Source organism: Pan troglodytes, chromosome 17, assembly GCF_028858775.2.
Source record: "Pan troglodytes isolate AG18354 chromosome 17, NHGRI_mPanTro3-v2.0_pri, whole genome shotgun sequence".
NCBI classification, from domain to species: Eukaryota; Metazoa; Chordata; class Mammalia; order Primates; family Hominidae; genus Pan; species Pan troglodytes.
In genome coordinates, this window is record NC_072415.2 from 25,885,888 (window position 1) to 25,907,634 (window position 21,747).

The 21,747-nt window shown below is 42.6% G+C and overlaps 1 pseudogene; it reads left to right on the forward strand.

Annotated features, from left to right (window-relative positions):
• The first annotated feature begins 5,244 nt into the window (after nt 1-5,244).
• LOC468484 (peptidyl-prolyl cis-trans isomerase A-like) lies at nt 5,245-5,763 on the forward strand (annotated as a pseudogene).
• Nucleotides 5,764-21,747: the final 15,984 nt, after the last annotated feature.

Here is a 21,747-nt window from a genome sequence, read left to right on the forward strand (position 1 = left end):
TTCCATTTGTTTGTATCCTCTTTTATTTCCTTGAGCAGTGGTTTGTAGTTCTTCTTGAAGAGGTCCTTCACATCCCTTGTAAGTTGGATTCCTAGGTATTTTATTCTCTTTGAAGCAATTGTGAATGGGAGTTCACTCATCATTTGGCTCTCTGTTTGTCTGTTGTTGGTGTATAAGAATGCTTGTGATTTTTGTACATTGATTTTGTATCCTGAGACTTTGCTGAAGTTGCTTATCAGCTTAAGGAGATTTTGGGCTGAGACAATGGGGTTTTCTAGATATACAATCATGTCGTCTGCAAACAGGGACAATTTGACTTCCTCTTTTCCTAACTGAATACCCTTTATTTCCTTCTCCTGCCTAATTGCCCTGGCCAGAACTTCCAACACTATGTTGAATAGGAGTGGTGAGAGAGGGCATCCCTGTCTTGTGCCAGTTTTCAAAGGGAATGCTTCCAGTTTTTTCCCATTCAGTATGATATTGGCTGTGGGTTTGTCATAGATAGCTCTTATTATTTTGAAATACATCCCATCAATACCTAATTTATTGAGAGTTTTTAGCATGAAGGGTTGTTGAATTTTGTCAAAGGCTTTTTCTGCATCTATTGAGATAATCATGTGGTTTTTGTCTTTGGCTCTGTTTATATGCTGGATTACATTTATTGATTTGTGTATATTGAACCAGCCTTGCATCCCAGGGATGAAGCCCACTTGATCATGGTGGATAAGCTTTTTGATGTGCTGCTGGATTCGTTTTGCCAGTATTTTATTGAGGATTTTTGCATCAATGTTCATCAAGGATATTGGTCTAAAATTCTCTTTTTTTGTTGTGTCTCTGCCTGGCTTTGGTATCAGGATGATGCTGGCCTCATAAAATGAGTTAGGGAGGATTCCCTCTTTTTCTATTGATTGGAATAGTTTCAGAAGGAATGGTACCAGTTCCTCCTTGTACCTCTGGTAGAATTCAGCTGTGAATCCATCTGGTCCTGGACTCTTTTTGGTTGGTAAGCTATTGATTATTGCCACAATTTCAGATCCTGTTATTGGTCTATTCAGAGAGTCAACTTCTTCCTGGTTTAGTCTTGGGAGAGTGTATGTGTTGAGGAATTTATCCATTTCTTCTAGATTTTCTAGTTTATTTGCGTAGAGGTGTTTGTAGTATTCTCTGATGGTAGTTTGTATTTCTGTGGGATCAGTGGTGATATCCCCTTTATCATTTTTTATTGCATCTATTAGATTCTTCTTTTTTTCTTTATTATTCTTGCTAGCGGTCTATCAATTTTGTTGATCCTTTCAAAAAACCAGCTCCTGGATTCATTAATTTTTTGAAGGGCTTTTTGTGTCTCTATTTCCTTCAGTTCTGCTCTGATTTTAGTTATTTCTTGCCTTCTGCTAGCTTTTGCATGTGTTTGCTCTTGCTTTTCTAGTTCTTTTAATTGTGATGTTAGGGTGTCAATTTTGGATCTTTCCTGCTTTCTCTTGTGGGCATTTAGTCCTATAAATTTCCCTCAACACACTGCTTTGAATGCGTCCCAGAGATTCTGGTATGTTGTGTCTTTGTTCTCATTGGTTTCAAAGAACATCTTTATTTCTGCCTTCATTTAGTTATGTACCCAGTAGTCATTCAGGAGCAGGTTGTTCAGTTTCCATGTAGTTGAGTGGTTTTGAGTGAGATTCTTAATCCTGAGTTCTAGTTTGATTGCACTGTGGTCTGAGAGATAGTTTGTTATAATTTCTGTTCTTTTACATTTGCTGAGGAGAGCTTTACTTCCAAGTATGTGGTCAATTTTGGAATAGCTGTGGTGTGGTGCTGAAAAAAATGTATATTCTGTTGATTTGGGGTGGATAGTTCTGTAGATGTCTATTAGGTCCACTTGGTGCAGAGCTGAGTTCAATTCCTGGGTATCCTTGTTGACTTTCTGTCTCGTTGATCTGTCTAATGTTGACAGTGGGGTGTTAAAGTCTCCCATTATTAATGTGTGGGAGTCTAAGTCTCTTTGTAGGTCACTCAGGACTTGCTTTATGAATCTTGGTGCTCCTGTATTGCGTGCATATATATTTAGGATAGTTAGCTCTTCTTGTTGAATTGATCCCTTTACCATTATGTAATGGCCTTGTCTCTTTTGATCTTTGTTGGTTTAAAGTCTGTTTTATCAGAGACTAGGATTGCAACCCCTGCCTTTTTTTGTTTTCCATTTGCTTGGTAGATCTTCCTCCATCCTTTTATTTTGAGCCTATGTGTGTCTCTACACATGAGATGGGTTTCCTGAATACAGCACACTGATGGGTCTTGACTCTTTATCCAATTTGCCAGTCTGTGTCTTTTAATTGGAGCATTTAATACATTTACATTTAAAGTTAATATTGTTATGTGTGAATTTGATCCTGTCATTATGATGTTAGCTGGTTATTTTGCTCGTTAGTTGATGCAGTTTCTTCCTAGTCTCGATGGTCTTTACATTTTGGCATGATTTTGCAGTGGCTGGTACCGGTTGTTCCTTTCCATATTTAGCACTTCCTTCAGGACCTCTTTTAGGGCAGGCCTGGTGGTGACAGAATCTCTCAGCATTTGCTTGTCTGTGAAGGATTTTATTTCTCCTTCACTTATGAAGCTTAGTTTGGCTGGATATGAAATTCTGGGTTGAAAATTCTTTTCTTTAAGAATGTTGAATATTGTCCCCCACTCTCTTCTGGCTTGTAGGGTTTCTGCCAAGAGATCCGCTGTTAGCCTGATGGGCTTCCCTTTGAGGGTAACCCGACCTTTCTCTCTGGCTGCCCTTAACATTTTTTCCTTCATTTCAACTTTGGTGAATCTGACAATTATGTGTCTTGGAGTTGCTCTTCTCGAGGAGTATCTTTGTGGTGTTCTCTGTATTTCCTGAATCTGAACGTTGGCCTGCCTTGCTAGATTGGGGAAGTTCTCCTGGATAATATCCTGCAGAGTGTTTTCCAACTTGGTTCCATTCTCCCCATCACTTTCAGGTACACCAATCAGACGTAGATTTGGTCTTTTCACATAGTCCCATATTTCTTGCAGGCTTTGCTCATTTCTTTTGATTCTTTTTTCTCTAAACTTCCCTTCTCGCTTCATTTCATTCATTTCATCTTCCATCGCTGATACCCTTTCTTCCAGTTGATCGCATCGGCTCCTGAGGCTTCTGCATTCTTCACGTAGTTCTCGAGCCTTGGTTTTCAGCTCCATCGGCTCCTTTAAGCACTTCTCTGTATTGGTTATTCTAGTTATACATTCTTCTAAATTTTTTTCAAAGTTTTCAACTTCTTTGCCTTTGGTTTGAATGTCCTCCCGTAGCTCAGAGTAATTTGATCGTCTGAAGCCTTCTTCTCTCAGCTCATCAAAGTCATTCTCCATCCAGCTTTGTTCCGTTGCTGGTGAGGTACTGCGTTCCTTTGGAGGAGGAGAGGCGCTCTGCTTTTTAGAGTTTCCAGTTTTTCTGTTCTGTTTTTTCCCCATCTTTGTGGTTTTATCTACTTTTGGTCTCTGATGATGGTGATGTACAGATGGGTTTTTGGTGTGGATGTCCTTTCTGTTTGTTAGTTTTCCTTCTAACAGACAGGACCCTCAGCTGCAGGTCTGTTGGAATACCCTGCCGTGTGAGGTGTCAGTGTGCCCCTGCTGGGGGGTGCCTCCCAGTTAGGCTGCTCAGGGGTCAGGGGTCAGGGACCCACTTGAGGAGGCAGTGTGCCCGTTCTCAGATCTCCAGCTGCATGCTGGGAGAACCACTGCTCTCTTCAAAGCTGTCAGACAGGGACATTTAAGTCTGCAGAGGTTACTACTGTCTTTTTGTTTGTCTGTGCCCTGCCCCCAGAGGTGGAGCCTACAGAGGCAGGCAGGCCTCCTTGAGCTGTGGTGGGCTCCGCCCAGTTGGAGCTTCCAGGCTGCTTTGTTTACCTAATCAAGCCTGGGCAATGGCGGGCGCCCCTCCCCCAGCCTCGCTGCCGCCTTGCAGTTTGATCTCAGACTGCTGTGCTAGCAATCAGCGAGACTCCGTGGGCGTAGGACCCTCCAAGCCAGGTGTGAGATATAGTCTCCTGGTGCGCCGTTTTTTAAGTCCGTCGGAAAAGCGCAGTATTCTGGTGGGAGTGACCCGATTTTCCAGGTGCCGTCAGTCACCCCTTTCTTTGACTCGGAAAGGGAACTCCCTGACCCCTTGCGCTTCCCAAGTGAGGCAATGCCTCGCCCTGCTTCGGCTCGCGCACGGTGCGCGCACCCACTGACCTGCGCCCACTGTCTGGCGCTCCCTAGTGAGATGAACCCGGTACCTCAGATGGAAATGCAGAAATCATCGTCTTCTGCGTCGCTCACGCTGGGAGCTGCAGACTGGAGCTGTTCCTATTCGGCCATCTTGGCTCCTCTCCGCCGGTATTAGTTCTTTAAACTTTTAGTAGAATTCAGCAGTGAAGACTTTGGGGTCTGGGGCTTTTTTTTTTTTTTTTTTTAACTGGGAGAGTTTTTGTTATGGCTTTGATCTCATTACTTGTCTTTGGTCTGTTCAGGTTTTGGATTTCTTCATGGTTCAATCTAGGTAAGTTGCATGTGTCTAGGAATTTACTCATTTTTTTCTAGATTTTCTAATTTATTGGCATATAATTGTTCATAGCAGCCACTAATGATCCTTTGAATTGCTGTGTTATCAGTTGTAATATCTCTATTTTTATCTTTGATTTTATTTATTTGGGTCTTCTCTCTTTTTTTCTTAATTAGTCTGGCTAAAGATTTGTCAATTTTGTTTATCTTTTCAAAAATTCACCTTTTTGTTTCATTGATCTTTTGTCTTGTTTTCTTCATTTCAAAGTCATTTATTACTGTTTTGATCATTATTTCTTTTCTTCTCCTAGCTTTAAGTTTGATTTGCTCTTGCTTTTCCAGTTCTTTAAGATGCATCCTTAGGTTATTTATTTGATGTTCTGATTTTCTTTTTTGATGTAGGCACATACAGCTCCCTCCTAGTACTGCTCTTGCTATATCTCATATGTTTTGATATGTTGTGTTTCCATTATTATTTGTTTCAAGAAAATGTTCAATTTCCTTCTCGATTTCTTCATTGGCCCACTGATCAATTTAGGAGCATAGTTTTTAATTTTCATGTGTTTGTATAGTTTCCAAAATTCTTGATTGATTTTTAGTTTTATTCCATTGTGATCAGGGAAATACTTGATATTTCAATTTTTCGAATGTTTTAAGACTTTGTTTTTTTTACTTTGCAGATGCAGCTGACACTGGGAGCCCTGTGCCTTAGCCATGGTCAACCCACAATGTTCTTTGACATCGCCATCAACGGTAAGCCCTTGGGCCGTGTCTGCTTTGAGTTGTTTGCAGACAAGTTTCCAAAGACAGCAGAAAACTTTCATGCTCTGAGCACCGGAGAGAAAGGATTTGGTTATAATGGTTCTTGCCTTCACAGAATTATTCCAGGGTTTATGTGTCAGGGTTTATGTGTCACTTATTTCTACATACCATAATGGCCCTGGTGGCAAGTCCATCTACGGGGAGAAATTTGATGATGAAAACTTCATCCTAAAGCACACAGGTCTTGGCATCTTGTCCATGGAAAATGCTGAACCCAACACAAATGGTTCCCAGTTTTTCATCTGCCCTGCCAAGACTGAGTGGTTGGATGGCAAGCATGTGCTCTTTGGCAAGGTGAAAGAAGGCATGACTATTGTAGAGGCCATGGAGCACTTTGGGTCCAGGAATGGCTAGACCAGCAAGAAGATTACCATTGCTGACTGTGGACAATTCTAATAAGTTTGACTTGTGTTTTATCTTAACCACCAGACCATTCCTTCTGTAGCTTAGGAGAGCACTCCTCCACCGCATTTGCTCACAGTATCCTATAATCTTTGTGCTCTCACTGCAGTTCCCTTTGGGTTCCATGTTCCCTTCCATGCCTAGCTGGATTGTAGAGTTAAGTTTATGGTTATGAAATAAAAACTAAATAACAACAAAAAAGACTTTTTTTACCTAACATATAGTCTATTCTTAAGAATGATCCATGTGCTGCGGAAAAGAATGTGTATTTTGCAGCCACTGGATAAAATGTTCTGAAAATATCTGTTAGATTAATTTGGTCTGTAGTATAGAGTACGTCTGATGTTTCTTTGCTGATTTGCAGTCTGGGAGATCTGTCCAAAGCTGTAAGTGGGGTGTTGAAGTCTCCAGCCATTATTGTATTGGGGTTTATCTCTCTCTTTAGCTCTAATAATATTTGCTTTATATATCATGTGCTTTAGTAGTGGGTGCATATATATTTACAATCATTATATCCGCTTGCTGAATTGACTCCTTTATTATTATAAAGTGACCTCCTTGTCTCTTACAGCTTTTGTCTTGAAATCTATTTTGTCTGAAATAAGGATAGCTACTTCTGCTCTTTTTTGGTTTCCATTGGCATGAAATATCTTTTTTTATCTCTTTTTTTCAGTCTATATGTGTCCTTATAAGTGAACTCTATTTCTTATTGGCAACAGATCATTTAATCTTATTTTTTTTAATCCATTCAGTCACTCTATGTCTTTTGATTGGAGAGTTTAGTGCATTTACATTCAATATTATTGACTACTAGGGACTTCTTTCTACTATTTTAAAATTTGTTTTCTGGTTCTTTTGTGGTCCTGTTCTTCTTTATTTCCTTCTTGTCTTTCTTAGTGAACATGATTTTCTCTGGTAGTATTCTTTAATTTCTTGCTTTTTACTTTTTGTGTATCCATTGTATGTTTTTAGATTTGAGGTTACGATGAGCCTTGCAAATACTATCTTATAACTTATCATTTTAAACTGATGACAACACTGATTGCATATACAAACAAGCATGCAGAAAGAAAACTAAAAAAACTCTACACTTTGACTTCATCCCCCACTTTTTAACTTGTTGTTTCTCTTTATGTCTGATTGTACTGCGTACATCTTGAAAAGTCTTTGTAGTCATTATTTTTGATTGGTTTATCATTTAGTCTTTCTAGTTAACAATGGTAATTAACACTACCAATGGCAATGGTGGTTGTTACTTTTGCTGGATTCTTTTTAATTATTTTAATCTCTTTGTTAAATGTATCTGATAGAATTAATGTAATCACTAATTCTGTCATTAATTAATCATTAACAAATCATTTATTATTAATAAATCTAATTAATTCTATGAATTCTGAATTTCTTCTCTGTGTTATCTTGAATTTTCTTGAGTTTCCTCAAAATAGCTATTTATTCAGTTTTCTCAAAAAAGCTATTTTGAATTATCTGTCTGAAGGATCATATATCTCTGATCCTCTGGGGTTGGTCCCTGGTGCCTTATTTAGTTCATTTGGTGAGATGTTTTCCTGAATAGTGTTAATGCTTGTAGATGTTCATCAGTGTCTGGACATTAAAGAGTTAGGTATTTACTGTAGTTTTCACAGTCTGTGCTTGTTTGTACCTGTCCTTGGAAAGACTTTCTAGGTATTCAAAAGAACATAGGCTCCAAGCCTAATACTGCTGTAGTTTTTTTAGACTCATGGAAACACCACTCTGGTGGTTTTGAATAAGATCTGGAAGAACTATTTTGATTAGCCGGCAGATTCTTGTTCTTTTCCCTTGGTTTCTCCCAAATAAATGGAGGCTCTCTGTCTGTGTGTGTGTGTGTGTGTGTGTGTGTGTGTGTGTGCTGAGACACCTGGAGCTGGGGATGTGGTGATGCAAGCACCCCTGTGGCCAGCACCACGGGGACCATGCTGGGTCAGACCTAAAGTCAGCACAACACTGAGTCTTGCCCAAGTCCATTCCCTTCAGGGTGGCAAGTTCTTCCAGGCACCAGGCATGTCCGGAGATGCTGTCTGGGAGCCAGGAATTGAAGTCAAACACCTTAGCAGTTTACTTAATGTTATATTCTGCTGCAACTAAGCTGACACTCACACCACAATACAGAGTCCTTCCCACTCTTCCCTCCCCTTTACTCAGGCAGAGGAGCCTCTCCCTGTGGTCACCACCACCACCAGTCCATGGGGGTTCTGCCAGGCCACCGTTGATGTTCACTTAAATCCCAAGGGCTCTTTTGTAAGCTTGTGGTGAATGCTGGTAGGCCTGGAGCTTACCCTTCAGGGAAGTGGGCTCTCTTCTGGCCAAAGGTAGTTCTAGAAATTCTGTCCAGGAACTTAGGGCTGGACTTAGGGACTCCAAGAGCCTTCTTGTTGCTTTGCCCTACTGGGGTCAAACTGGTGTTAAAGATACAAGACAACGTTCCCTTTATTTTTACCTGTACTTTTCTCAAACAGGAGTCTTTCATCATAGCCACCACAGCTGGAAAAGTGCTTGGTAAACCCTGAGCTAGCAAGTCTCAGATCCCAAGGCCCATGATGTGCTTTCTGGGTATTTCTGCTCGTTATTCAGCACCCAAGGGTTCTTGAGTCAGCAGGTGCTTTAGTCCATTCTCACACCATTATAGAGAACTACCTGAGGCTGGGTAATTTATGAAGAAAAGATGTTTAATTGACTCACAGTTCCACAGGCTGAACAAGAAATATGGCTGGGAGGCCTCAGGAAACTTACAATCATGGCAGAAGGCTTAGGGAAAGAAGCACATCTTACCCTGGCAGAGTAGGAGAGAGAAAATGAGGGAGAAGTGCTACATACCTTTAAACAACCAGATCTCACAAGAACTCACTATCACAAGAACAGCAAGGAAGAAATATGCCCCCATGATCCAATCACCTCCCACTAGGTCCCTCCCCCAACATTGGGAATTACAATCCTACATGTGATTTGGGTGAGACATAGAGCCATATCATTCATCACAGGTAATGAATTCTGCCAGGAATGGTCCTTCCCTTCAAGGAAGCAGTTCCCTTTTAGCCCAGGGTGTGTCTGGGAATGTTGTTCAAGACCTAGGGCCTCATGACTCTGTTTGCTGCCCCATCCTACCATGTCTGACCTGGTTCCTAAGATGCAAGACTTTGTTACTCTTCACTTTCCTCTCCTTAAGCAGAAGGAAGGTGTCACATTTGTTGCTGCAAGCTGCATTGATTGGGGTTCAGGGAGAGATTGTGCAAACACTGCCTTAGCCACACCAGCTGGTGTCTCCCTAGGTCATGTGCTAGTCCACTGGTTCTAAGCACAGCCTAGTACTAGAAGTTGCCTAGAAATTGCACTCCTTGTATCCTAGACTGCCCTTCAAGTTTACCTAGGACCCCAGAACACTTCAGCCTGTGGTGGCGAGGCTTGCTGAGAAACTCAAGTTCTAACTGCTGGGATGGGCAATTTCCCTCTGGCTAGGGCTGGTCCAAATGCTCCCTCCATGTGAAGGTGCTGGCTGAGCCCAGTACAGCTTTATTCTCTACTGTGACAGGGAACCACTGAGTTCAACGTAAAGTTCCTCAGTCACTGCACTCTCCCTCCACAAATTGCAAAGTTCCTCTCTCTTAGCTACACAGCTGCTGCTGGGGATGAAGGAGGGGGGGTATCAGTGATTCAAGACTGTCTCTCCTACCCTCTTCCATGTCCCTTTTTGTGATATGAAATTAAAACCAGATACTATGATTGCTCACCTGATTTTTGGTTCTTGTGATGGCAATTTTCTGTGTGCAGATAGTTGTTAAACTTTGATGTTCCAGCAGAGAACTAACTATGTAGGGTCCTATTCCGCCAGTTTGCTTTGCCCCGTTACAGGTATCTTTTTGATAAAATGGTTTATTTTCCTTTGGACAGATACCCAGTAGTGAGATTGCTAGTTTGAATATTACTGCCATTTTTAGTTCAGAAATGTATTTTTTAAAAGTCACAGATAGTTTCAACAAAACTGATGACTAGATTTTAAGGAAAAGCATCTGTATACCTTGAATTCTGACCCTGCTGCAATAGTACTGGGGAGTCCATCTTCACTAACATGGGGGCTCCAATCATCTCCCATCCAGTATTATCATAAATAGCTCTGTAGTGAGAAGGGAGACTACATCTCTTAATCAAAATCAAAGTGCTTTCTCTGTGGATTAAACTAACCAAAGGGCTACACTATTTATTCTCAAGAAAGTAGAACTTAATTTATTTGTGTTAAAGCAAAGCGTTGAAAAACTTTTCATGTGTTGGCCATTTATTTCCTTTGTGTATTATGTGTTGGCCATTTGTATATCTTCACTAGTAAAGTGTCTAGTTAAGTCTGTACCCATTTTATTAAAGGGTTGTTCGTATTTTAAAACCGATTTATAGGAGTTCCTTACATATTCTAAATTAACATTAATATATTCATGTTATTAATACTAGCATTAACAAAATAGTATTTAATATAAACCAAGTTAATATTCTAAATTATAATTTGGCAAACTATGGCCTCCAAGCTAATGTGACCAGCAATCTTTTTTTAAATAAAATTTTATTAAAACACAGTCATGCTCATCAATTTTTACATTGTCTGTGGTTGATTGGTCTTATAACTGAAATGTTGAGTAGTTACAACAGAGATTGTGTGGTCCATAAATCTTGAAATACATACAGTCTGAATCTATAGAAATAGTGTTCTGATCCTTGTCCTAGTTTAGCATCTTAACAAAATAGTATCTTACAATCTATAAACACGCTATATCTTTTCATTTAGTAAATTTTTCTGTTAGAGGTTTTTTGATAGTTTTCAGTGTAGAGGTATTGACTACCTTTTATTAAATGTATTACTATTTTGTGTTTTCTTGATGCTATTTTAAATGGCAGTGCTTTTAGAATTTCATTTTTCTATTGTTTGTTACTAATGTCTAGAAATACAATTGCTTTTTTGTATGTTGACCTTGCATTCTACGACCTTACTAAATTGATTTTTATTTATTTATTTTTGAAATGCAGTCTCCCTCTGTTGCCCAGGCTGGAGTGCAGTGGCACAATCGCGGCTCACTGCAAGCTCCACCTCCCAGGTTCACACCATTCTCCTACCTCAGCCTCCTGAGTAGCTGGGACTACAGGCACCCGCCACCATGCCCGGCTAATTTTTTTTCTGTTTTTAGTAGAGACAGTGTTTCACCGTGTTAGCCAGGACGGTCTCGATCTTCTGACCTCATGATCCACCTGCCTCGGCCTCCCAAAGTGCTGGGATTACAGGCGTAAGCCACTGCGCCCAGCCAGACCTTACTAAATTTATTTACTTGTTTTACTAGTTGTTTGTAGATTCCATTGCATTTTCCATATGAAAAATGGTGTTTATTAATAGAGACAGCTTTACTTGTTCCTTTTTTAATCTTTAGGCTTCTTGTGATTTGCTCTTTGCCTTCTTTCACTAACTAGGACCTCCAATACAGTTGCTTAGAAGTTATGAATGTAAACATACTTGTCTTGTTTCTGATTTTCAAGTGAAAAACTTTTCATGCTTTCCCAGTAAGTATAATGTAAGGGTATTGTTTCTTTGATGAGAATTTGTTCTTTTAAAGTAAGGATTGTGTGACTTTGTTCTTTAATGTAGTAAATTATATTGAATTATTTTCAAATCTTAAACCAACCTCACATTCTTCAGGTAAATACTACTTGGTCATGTTGTAATAAAACACACTGGATTTGATTTGATAGAAGGATTACGCTGAACTTATAAAATAAATTGTGAGGTGTTCCTTTTGTATTCTTCTAACGAATTTGTGTAAGATCCATATTATTTCTTCTTCATAAATGTTTGATAGAATTTACCAGTGAAGCTATGTGGGCATGAAGTTTTCTTCGTGGGAAAGCTTTAATTATGACTTCCATTATTTTTAATTTAATTTTATTTATTTTAATTTTTTTGAGATGGAGTCTCACTCTGTCACCCAGACTGGAGTGCAGTGGCACAGTCTCAACTCACTGCAACCTCTGCCTCCTGGGTTCAAGGGATTCTCCTGCCTCAGCCTCCTGAGTAGTTGGGACTACAGGCACACACCACTATGCCTGGCTAGTTTTTGTATTTTTAATAGAGACAGGGTTTCACCATGTTGGCCAGGGTGGTCTCACTCTTCCAACCTTGTGATCCACCCACCTCAGCCTCCCAAAGTGCTGGGATTACAGGTGTGAGCCACTGGGCCTGGCCGACTTCCATTATTTACTAAATATAAGGTTAATCATATATTCTGTTTCTCCACATATCAATTTTGATAAGTTGTAATTGACAAGAAATTTATCTATTTCATCTAAGTTGTTGAATTTATTGGCCTTATGTTGTTAAAAAGATTTTCTTGTTATCATTTTTTTTGTGTTATCTGTGATATTATTCCCTATTTTATTCTTATACCAGTAATCTGTCATTTTTCTTGATCTTTTATTCTTCATCAGTCTTATTATGGTGTTGCCATTTTTATCAACCTTTTCAAAGAGAACCCAACTTTTAACATGTTAGTTTTTCCTATTCTTTGTCCATTTTCCATTTCGTTTATTACTGTTCTTCTCTCATTATGTCCTCCTTTTTACTTACTTTGGTCATAATTTCCTTTCTTTGTCTAATTTCTGAAGTGGGAAATCTATGTCATTTGATTTTAAAATTTTATTCTTTTTATCTATGAGTGTATGAAAATAATAACTCATGATAAAATGGTGGAGATCTCAGAGTATATATTGGGTAAATATAATCATAATCTTGGAATAATGAAAAGGACTTTATGAAACATGAATAATCAAGAATGGCATGGGGGATCCAAGGATGCTAAACTCTCTCTGAGGGAAGCCAATTCTGCACAAGTGTAGTCTTCCAAGTTGCCTTTTCAGCTTCTCTTTCCCTGAAGTAGACTAAGGGCCTTATAACATTAATTCCTTATTATTTCAGAAATAAAGTGAGACTTTATTAAGGACTATTCTTATCAGGGCTGGAGCTAGTCAAAATGAACGTTTAACTAAAGTTTGTTAGTAGTTCCTGTGAGTCTCATGTTGGGGCTCTTTATTTTTATCTCACTCAAGACTCAGAACAACATAGTGAGCACACCTGGCACCCAGACCTTGGCTTCTAATAACATTCTCAATTAAAGGAGTCAGGGATTCTTGGAGAAATAGGTGACTGGATTGGGACAAGAATTATACAGGCTAAGTCATCTTGTAGCGTAAGAAAGTAAGGAAGTGCTTTAGAAAAACTCACTTTGATGGGGGATGTATCAAAGAGCACAGGATCCAAGAGTTTTCACTCACCAAATTGAAACAATTTGAGCAACAACATAAATAATGTAGAATTGGGTTTGAACCCCACATATAATATAAATATCCACAAATCTTTAGTAATATAAATAAATAAGATTAATAAATAAATGGGAAGAGAAGAGACAAATCTCTCAGACAAAAAAAGAATTTCAATTAATTTATGTCTCACCCTCAAGGAGGTAGCTCAAAACTCTTCACTCTTTAAGTGTGAGCTATGCATCGTGACTTTCTTCCTAAGAGTACAGTATTGATAGAGGGGAAAGGTTGCCTTTATAGTGTAGAGCCCTGGCAAGCACTTCCTCAGCTAGGTGATTAAGGTCAACATGAACTTTGAAAATCATACTGATATCTACTACCCTTGGTGTGATGGAATGAAAATGGTACTTTACCTCTGTGATCTTCCTTCAGAAACTCATAACCGTAGTCTAATCATGAGAAAAATATCAAGCAAATCCCAATGGAGGAACATTCTACAAAATAGCTGACGAGTGTTCTCAAAATTGTCAAGGTAATCAAAAACAGGGGAAGTGTAAGGATTTACCACAGCAAGAAGAGCCTAAGGACATAGGACAAATATGCTAGACTGGATGGGATCCTGGAACAGTAAAAGGATGTGAGGTAAAAACTAAGAAAATCTGAATAAAGAATGGACATCAGTAAATAACAATGATTCAATACAGGCTCATTAATTGTAACAAACGTATCATACTAATCTAAGATACAAATAATAGCAAAAACTGGGTACTGAGAATATGTAAATTCTGTGCTATCACACAATTTTTCAGAGAGTCTAAAACAGTTAAAAAATATTTATTAAAAAACATAAGGAGAGAACTTTTCCAATATTTCATATGAGAAAACAAAGCTTCAGAGAGCTTAGGTAACTTGCTGAAAGTCAGATAATTATACAATAAGTGGCAAATTGGGAGTTTGAGCTATATCTTTGGACTAAATGGCTTGTTTCAACACCTCACATTATGTCTTTTATGTGCCACCATCCATTTTAGCGCCATCTACCCACTGTCAGAATTTCTCTTCCTTCTCACTCATCAGGTTTTCACTGCTTGCATGCACCCCACTTGCTTCTAGGCAAGAATATAACCGCAAGCAGTTAATTTGGGAAGTGATTCCAGGAAGCACAAATGAGAAAGAGAGACAAGGAAAGAAAAAAATGCCAATAAATTGTGTGTAATGAACTGATTTTGCTTTAGGCAACTGGAGCTTAATCCTATTTGGGATCTTCTGAGACACCATATGGAGCATGGCTCACAGTTATCTCTCTGGGGACAGAGAGGCTTCCACTTACCCTCCGACTCCCATCTTCCAATGGCTGAAGTTTGCTCTGGAGGGATTAACACTCTTATATCTACCTAGTTCTGGAGAAATCGTCATTCACAAAAGAAGAAAGATTCAGGCGCTTAAAATAGGTTGCTATCAGCTTACCAGAAACTGAAGTAGCTAGAGAATAATTCAGACGGAATGAATATGGGGTGGGGTCTGCAACATCATACAGAGGAATTTGGGATGTGTGAGTTTTTACAGACATAGCTACATTTTAAATGTATGCAAAGGATAATTTGTAATGCAAAGGTATGAATAACCAATTTTAAGTTCAAGACTATGTAGAGCAAGTATTGGTAAACTGTGGATGGTGAACAAAATCATGCCTACTGTCTGTTTGTGTAAAGTTTTATTGTGATACAAATAAAGTTTCACTGTAACAAATTTACTGTAGCATTTTTATGGCAGCAGAGGTGGCCTGTTTAGAGTGGCCACTGCAAAGATGCCAACTGCAGTGGGGAAGGCAAGGCCAGGGCTGTGCATTCCATGAAGTCTGATGGAGAAGGAACAGGAAAAAGTCCCACCCCCTTCTACGTTGGTGGGGCTAGAACCCCAGCCTCAATGGCACAGCTACAGCCACTCAGCCATGGTTGCAGACCCAAGCATCCCTGCACTCTTGGGGGCCCTGGAAGCCTCTTGCCCCTGCAGGTTCAGAAGTGCCTGCTCCCACTGCCTGGCCTCTCCCTGCTGCCAGCACCCACTTAGATTTCAGAGCAAAGTTGAAGTCGAGCCTGGGTGCTGTCATAACCTGGCCAGATGTGCACATACTCAGGGTGCTGCTGGCACACCAGCCCCTGCTGCCTTGGCCCCCTCCAGACTTTGGGTGCTGGTGAGCATAGGAGAGAGACCAAGTCAGGACCTGAGGGTGGCTCAACACAGGTCTTCAGGTGCCCCTTGGCACAAACAGCTGAGCACCATGGACAGCAGGTTGATGGTGGCAAAAGGCAGACAGGCTCCTAGGCAGAAGGAGGTGGGTCCCTGGTGAAGCCCCACCTTCAAGCCAGGGATGGCTTGAAGCCTAGGGGCTGGGCTGGGGCTGTCAGTTCTGCGGAGCGAACTGGAGTGAGAACTTGTGCTTTTTCCAGGCCTGCCCATCACTGCCTATGGATCAATCAGCATGCACTTCCTCCCCTCTGAAGCTCATAAAAACCCCAAACTCAGCCAGACTTGGGCAGAGGATGGGATGATCTGCAGGTAAATAGGAGTTACCAACTTTGGGTCTCCTAGGAGCTGTACTGTCACTAAATAAACTCCTTGCCTTGCTCACCCTCTAGTTTTCTGCATATGTCATTCCATTCTTCTTGGATGCAGGACAAGAACTCTGGACTTGCCAAATGGTGGGACTAAAAGAGCTATAACACACAGAGGACTGAAACACGCATCCCCCCCACAACTCACCACATTGCAGGTGACAAGAAGGAGAGAAAATACAAGGAGAGAAGAGCTGTAGCCCTTTGGGAAGCCCAGACCTAGGAGCTCCTTGAGCCAAGGCTATGACACTCTCTTTGGGGCTCTGCAGTTACTAGCATCTCCAAGCTTCCAGGCACCACCACATTCCCTGGTGCCCACAGTGGAAGCCACTTGCAATACACCTTGTCCAGCACAACCTTGCAAGGAAGCAGCACCTGTCCTGGCTTCTGGAGCTGCCTGCCCTGTGACAGCCACCGTGCCTGGCTGTACACAGTGTCTGGACCCCACACTCACTCACTCATGTACTGCTTTGTGCCTGGCTTGCCCTTGACAGGCATGGGATCCAGGCCAGAAGCGTGAGCCGAGCACAGCCTGCCAGGCCGAGTGGGCAGAATGAGCCCAGTAGGCCCAAGCAAAACTCAGACAAAGACATCACTGGCCACAAAGGTTTCCAGCTGAAAAAGTGACACCACAAAGATCCTGTGGCATTTTGGGGGGCTCATCCAGGATCTGTGGAAGGGTGAGTAAAAGTGGATTTGCTGCTTTCTGTCCTTTTTTAAGAGTCCCTAAACTCCACAATAGCCAAAATGAAAGAAAACTACCACACCTCTGCCAGCCAGTTAAAAGCAACTCATGTGGCTGCTGGACTTAAGACACAGAGGACAGGCTTGCTGAAGAGGACACTGTCAATCCCCCATCACCTTAGGCGCTGGGAATGTTGGCTTTGTTCTAATCCAGTTTCCCTTCAGAAAGGTCTAGTTGTCAAGTGGGATCAGAAAAAGGTCCTGGGGCAACTGAGGGTATATGGCTAAGGTTACAACTTGGTGTTATCCAAAGGCCCCTGGACTAACTCCAGTTCCCAACTGCCAGTTAGAGTGTCAGCACTAGGACCTCCAGTCTTTCCTTTTCTTTCTTTCTTTCTTTCTTTCTCTCTCTTTCTTTCTTTTTCTTTATTTTCTTTCTCTTTCTTTCTCTCTCTCTCCCTCCCGCTCTCTCTTTCTCCCCCCCCCCCACCTCCCTCCCTCCCTTCCTTCCTTCCTTCCTTGGCTCCTAGATCTTCTTTATATACAATGTTAAGGGTGTTGTTGCAAACCACAGAGATAATATTACTGGGTAGAATGAGTATTTGGCTTGGTCATCAGGAATGTAAATTAGAACAATTTGGTGTCTGTCTCTTCTTAGAATCAAGGAGGATATAACAATTGAGACTTCTCTTTCCCGTGTTGAAGAAACCCATTTGCATAGGGCAAGAGGCTTTTCCTCCAAGCACCTTCCCCTCCCTTGTGCTTAAGTTGTTTCTTTTCTCTTTCCTTCACCATGTTGAGTCAATAAAGTCCTGCAAATACAGGGAGATTTTCTAATGATTTTTTCCTCTTGGGAGGCATCTTGTTAGGCCAGGTCCCCAATTCCTGGGACTCCCTTTCTCTCCCTTGTTTGAGGAGGACCTGGTCCTACAGCTTCACCTTCTTATGATAGGGAAGCAATGGAGGAGCAGCCCCACTGGTTGCTGGCTGCAATTTGTCAAGGGCCATCTGGGCCTAATTTAATGGGTCCCTACACTCTCCCAAGACACCCTTTTGTCCCAAGCTTTGGTTTGATGCCCTAGAAAGGAAAATTAGATCTGAGAGATACAGAGGCAGATGACAGGGGAAGTCTAGGGGCACAGCACAGGTGAGCATGACTAATTCCTTCCAATTAGGCCCTCCTGCTTCATGGATGGAGGTTATGCTCACATCCATGGCATAGATAAGGTCTAGGAAACTCAAAGGTTACTTACAGTTGGAGGCTTAGGCATCGAGTAGGTAAGTGCTAACATTCCTGCTGGCTATGCCTTTCTGCTTCATGGGTGAAGGTTGCACTTTCACCTGTGGTCAGCACCTGCAAAGGTCACCAGGACTCGTGGATATAAGGTCAGGAGAAAGAAGGGGATGCCTTTTTTTGTCTTCATCATGTACCCCTGGTATTTGCTGGAAAGAAAAATGAACAAAGGAATGACTTTTCCCTCTTTCCATATGGGTAACCAACAATCTTCAGCCAGCACTCCTCTCTAATGCATCCTGAATCATTGGAACCCCTTTGACCCTCCAACTCTGGAGAGAGAAAAAGCACCTTTTTCTGCCTCTGTCTTCTTTTCCAAATGGGCAACCAATCATCTTCAGCCTGCACTGCTTTTGAGTGAATCCTGAATCACTGGCACTGCTTTGACCTTCAGACTCTGGACAGAGGGAAAAATGCATTTTTCCTCTTCTGTCCTCTCCTCTAGATGGGTAACAAATCGTCTTCAGCCTACGCTCTTCTAGAGTGTATTCTGAATCACTGTGGCTCCTTTGACTCTCAGTCTCTGGAGAAAAAGTATCTCATATTCTTTTGCCCAAAGGTGCGGCTGAATTATTTTCTGTAGGAAGGAGAAGCATGGCCTCAGGAAGGAAGCATTAATTTCAATACCATCCTGCAGCTGGACCTTTTCTGTAAACATGAGGGCAAATGGTCCAAGGTGCCATATGTGCAGGCTGTCTTTCCCTTGCAGGAGTATAAATTGCCAAGATTGTCAGATTGATTCAGTCCTCCTAGCAGCCATCTCAGGAGAGGTTGCAAGGTGCAATCCCGGGGAACTTGGGAAGCAAACCCCAGAAGTACCTCCAGTGGGGGAATCAACTCCCTCCACTCCTACTTATGTAGGTTCTCTCTCAAGCTTGCCCCATCCTAGAAATCCTCATTTTAGGCAGGTCCCAGTCTCATTCCTGCCCCTACAACAGAGGCCTGGTGAATATGGCCCCATTAAGGTCCGGGTCCCCTTTTCTCCACAGGACTTAAAGCAAATTAAGGGGGATCTTGGAAAGTTTTCAGATGACCCTGATAAGTATATAGATGCTTTCCAGAAATTAATCCAAGTATTTGAACTCTCCTGGAAGAATGTTATGTTACTTTTGAATCGGATCCTCAGTACTGCTGTAAAGCAGGCTGCTGTACAGTGGCAGAGAATTTTGGAGATGAACTTTGGATCTTATTTAGTGCCAGGGAAGGGGTGAGCTTTATCCAATTGGAAGAATAGCAGTACCATTGGAGGACCCTAAATGGGACCCCAATGATGAAATGGGAGAATGGAAGAGGAAGCACTTTCAGATGTGTGTACTGGAGGGCTTATGGAGAACTAGGACTAAGCCAATCAATTACTCCAAACTATCCATGATAGACCATGGATTAGAAGAGAATCCCACTGCCTTCTTAGAAAGGCTAAGAGAGGCCTTGGTAAAGCACACCTCTCTATCTCCTGATTCAGTCGAAGGAAAACTAATTCTAAAGGATAAATTTATTACTCTTGCAGCCCCTGATATCAGGAGGAAGCTGCAGAGACAGGCCATTTGACCAGATAGTGCTTTAGAGAACCTCCTGAAAGTGGTCACCTTGGTATTTTACAATACAGATCAGAAGGAGGCCCAAGACAGGAAAAGGAGACACAAGAAAAAGGCAGAGGCTCTAATAGCCACTTCACATGCTCACAAACCCCAGAGTCACTGGATACACTTGATAACTGCTACAAATGTGGCAAGCCAGGGCAGTTTAGGAAGGACTGTCTGGACAGCAGGAGGAAACCATCTTGATGCTGTCCAATATGCAGTGGGGATCACTGGAGGGCAGACTGTCTCTGGAGACATAGGACTCCTGGCCTAGCCCAAATGATCCAGCAGGATTAATGGGTCCCGACGCTCCTCTCCCCAGCTCCAGTGGTTTAGAAGTTGAAGAGAGGAAGGTGGACCTCCTCCTGGAAATTGGAGTGAGCCTTTCATTTCTCCTCTCCAATTCAGCCCCCTGCCTCCTCTGTTAGCACGACTCTGGGGGACATCTCAGGAAAACCTTTAACCCAATATTGTTTCTAACCCCTCAGGTGTAGTTGAGAAGACCTCTTCCTTACTGTTCTCGCCTTTGTTCTGTTCCTCATTATAAAGCATCTTTGTCAAGGACTCCTTAATCCTGAACTCCCAAGGGATTATCTACACCCCTAAACAATTATTTCTCTATTAAAGTTTAACTGCCCCCATACCAGATTCACTTTTTTCCACCGGGGTGTAACAGCTCTAGCCACAACATTGTTATCAGAATAGTCTATTTTTTTCCTTTTAGCTCCTTTTTGTATAACACTCCTATTTGGTAGATGTATACTTAGCCTCCTTCTAAAATTTGTTTATTCTCAAGAGGCTATCAAACTCCAAGCATCATTCAATTAGAGGCTCAGACAATGGCTCCGTTTTTTACTAAGGACCCTTAGATAGACCTCTGAGAGAGATCTGACTCCCGTATTCACCAAAACAATGGCCCCTCTCAGCATGAAGCAGTTAAGAGCAGTTATTGTCCCTATCCTAACAGCAGTTAGTTGTACCTCTTCAGGGGGGGATTGATGGCAGCGGCAGCCCATCTGGAGTGGCCACTACAAAGATGCCAGCTGCAGTGGGGGAGACTTGGCCAAGGCTATGCACTCTATGGAGCCAGCAGGAGCTGGAAACAGACAGAAGTCCCTCCTCCTTCCAAGTTGGTGGGGCAGGAGCCCCACCATCCTGGGTGCAGCTCCAGCTGCCTAGTGACAGCTGTGGATTCAGGCATCCCTGCACTGTCGGTAACCTGGGAAGCCCCCTGACCCTGCAGGGTTGGAAGTGCCTGCTCCTGTTGCCTGGCCTCTCCCCATGCCCAGTGCCTGCTCTGATTTTGGAGCAAAGTTGAGGCTGAGCGTGAGCACTCTCATGACCTGGCATGCACTCAGGGTGGTGCTGACACACCAGCACTCTGCTGCCTTGGCCCCCTCCAGACTTTGGGCACTAACAAGAATGGAAGAGAGGCCAAGTCGGGGGCTGAGAGTGACTTGGCACAGGCCTGCAGGTGACCCTACACATGAACAACCTGAGCACCGTGGATGGCAGGTTGATGGTGGCAAGAGGCAGACAGACTCTTTGGTGGAAAGGGATGGGTCCCCAGTGAAGCCCCCACCTTCAAGCCAGGGACAGCCTGATGTCTAGGGGCCAGGGTGCCTGTTCTGCAGACCAGAGTGAGAACTTATGGTGCTTTTTCCAGGACCCCCATGGTCACCCATGGACGAATCAGCATGCACTTTCTCCCCTCTGAATCCCATAAAAACCCCGGACTCAGCCAGACTTTGGCAGATCATGGGGTGACCTGACTGCTGATAGGAGCTACCCAGTTTGGATTTCCTCTTTGCTGAGGGCTGAAGAGACAATGAGACATCCTCCCAGTGGAAAGGAGCTACCCACTCCAGGTTTCCTGAGAGCTGTATTGTCGCTCCATAAAACCCCTCTTCACCTTGCTAACCCTCCAGTTGTCCGCTTATCTCATTCTTCCTGGACACAAGATAAGAACTTGGGACTTGCTGAATGGTGGGACTAAAAGAGCTGTAACACAGATAGGGCTGAACCCCCAACCCCCAACTCACCATGTTGTGGGTGACAAGAAGGAGAAAAGAGAGAAAAGGAGTGAAAAGCTGCAGCCCTTCAGGGAACCCAGACCTAGGAGCTCCCCAAGCCAGGGCTGTGACACCCTTTTTGGGGCTCTGCGGTTCCTGGCATCTCCAAGCTTCCAGGCACCACTGCATTCCCCAGTGCCTGCAGTGGAAGCTGCTGGCAGTATGCCTGGCCCAGCCATAGCCTCACAGGAAACTGGTGCCCATGCTGACAGCTAGCGCTTCCCCCCCTACCACAGCCAGTGTGCCTGGCTGTACACAGGGGCCAGACCTTGGACTCGTTCACTCATGCACCCCTCACCACTCTGTGCCTGGCTCGTCCTTGGCAGGCATGGGATCTGGGCCAGTAGTGCAAGCCGAGCACAACCTGCCAGGTCAAGTGGGTGGAACAAGCCTAGCAGCCCCAAGCAAAGCTT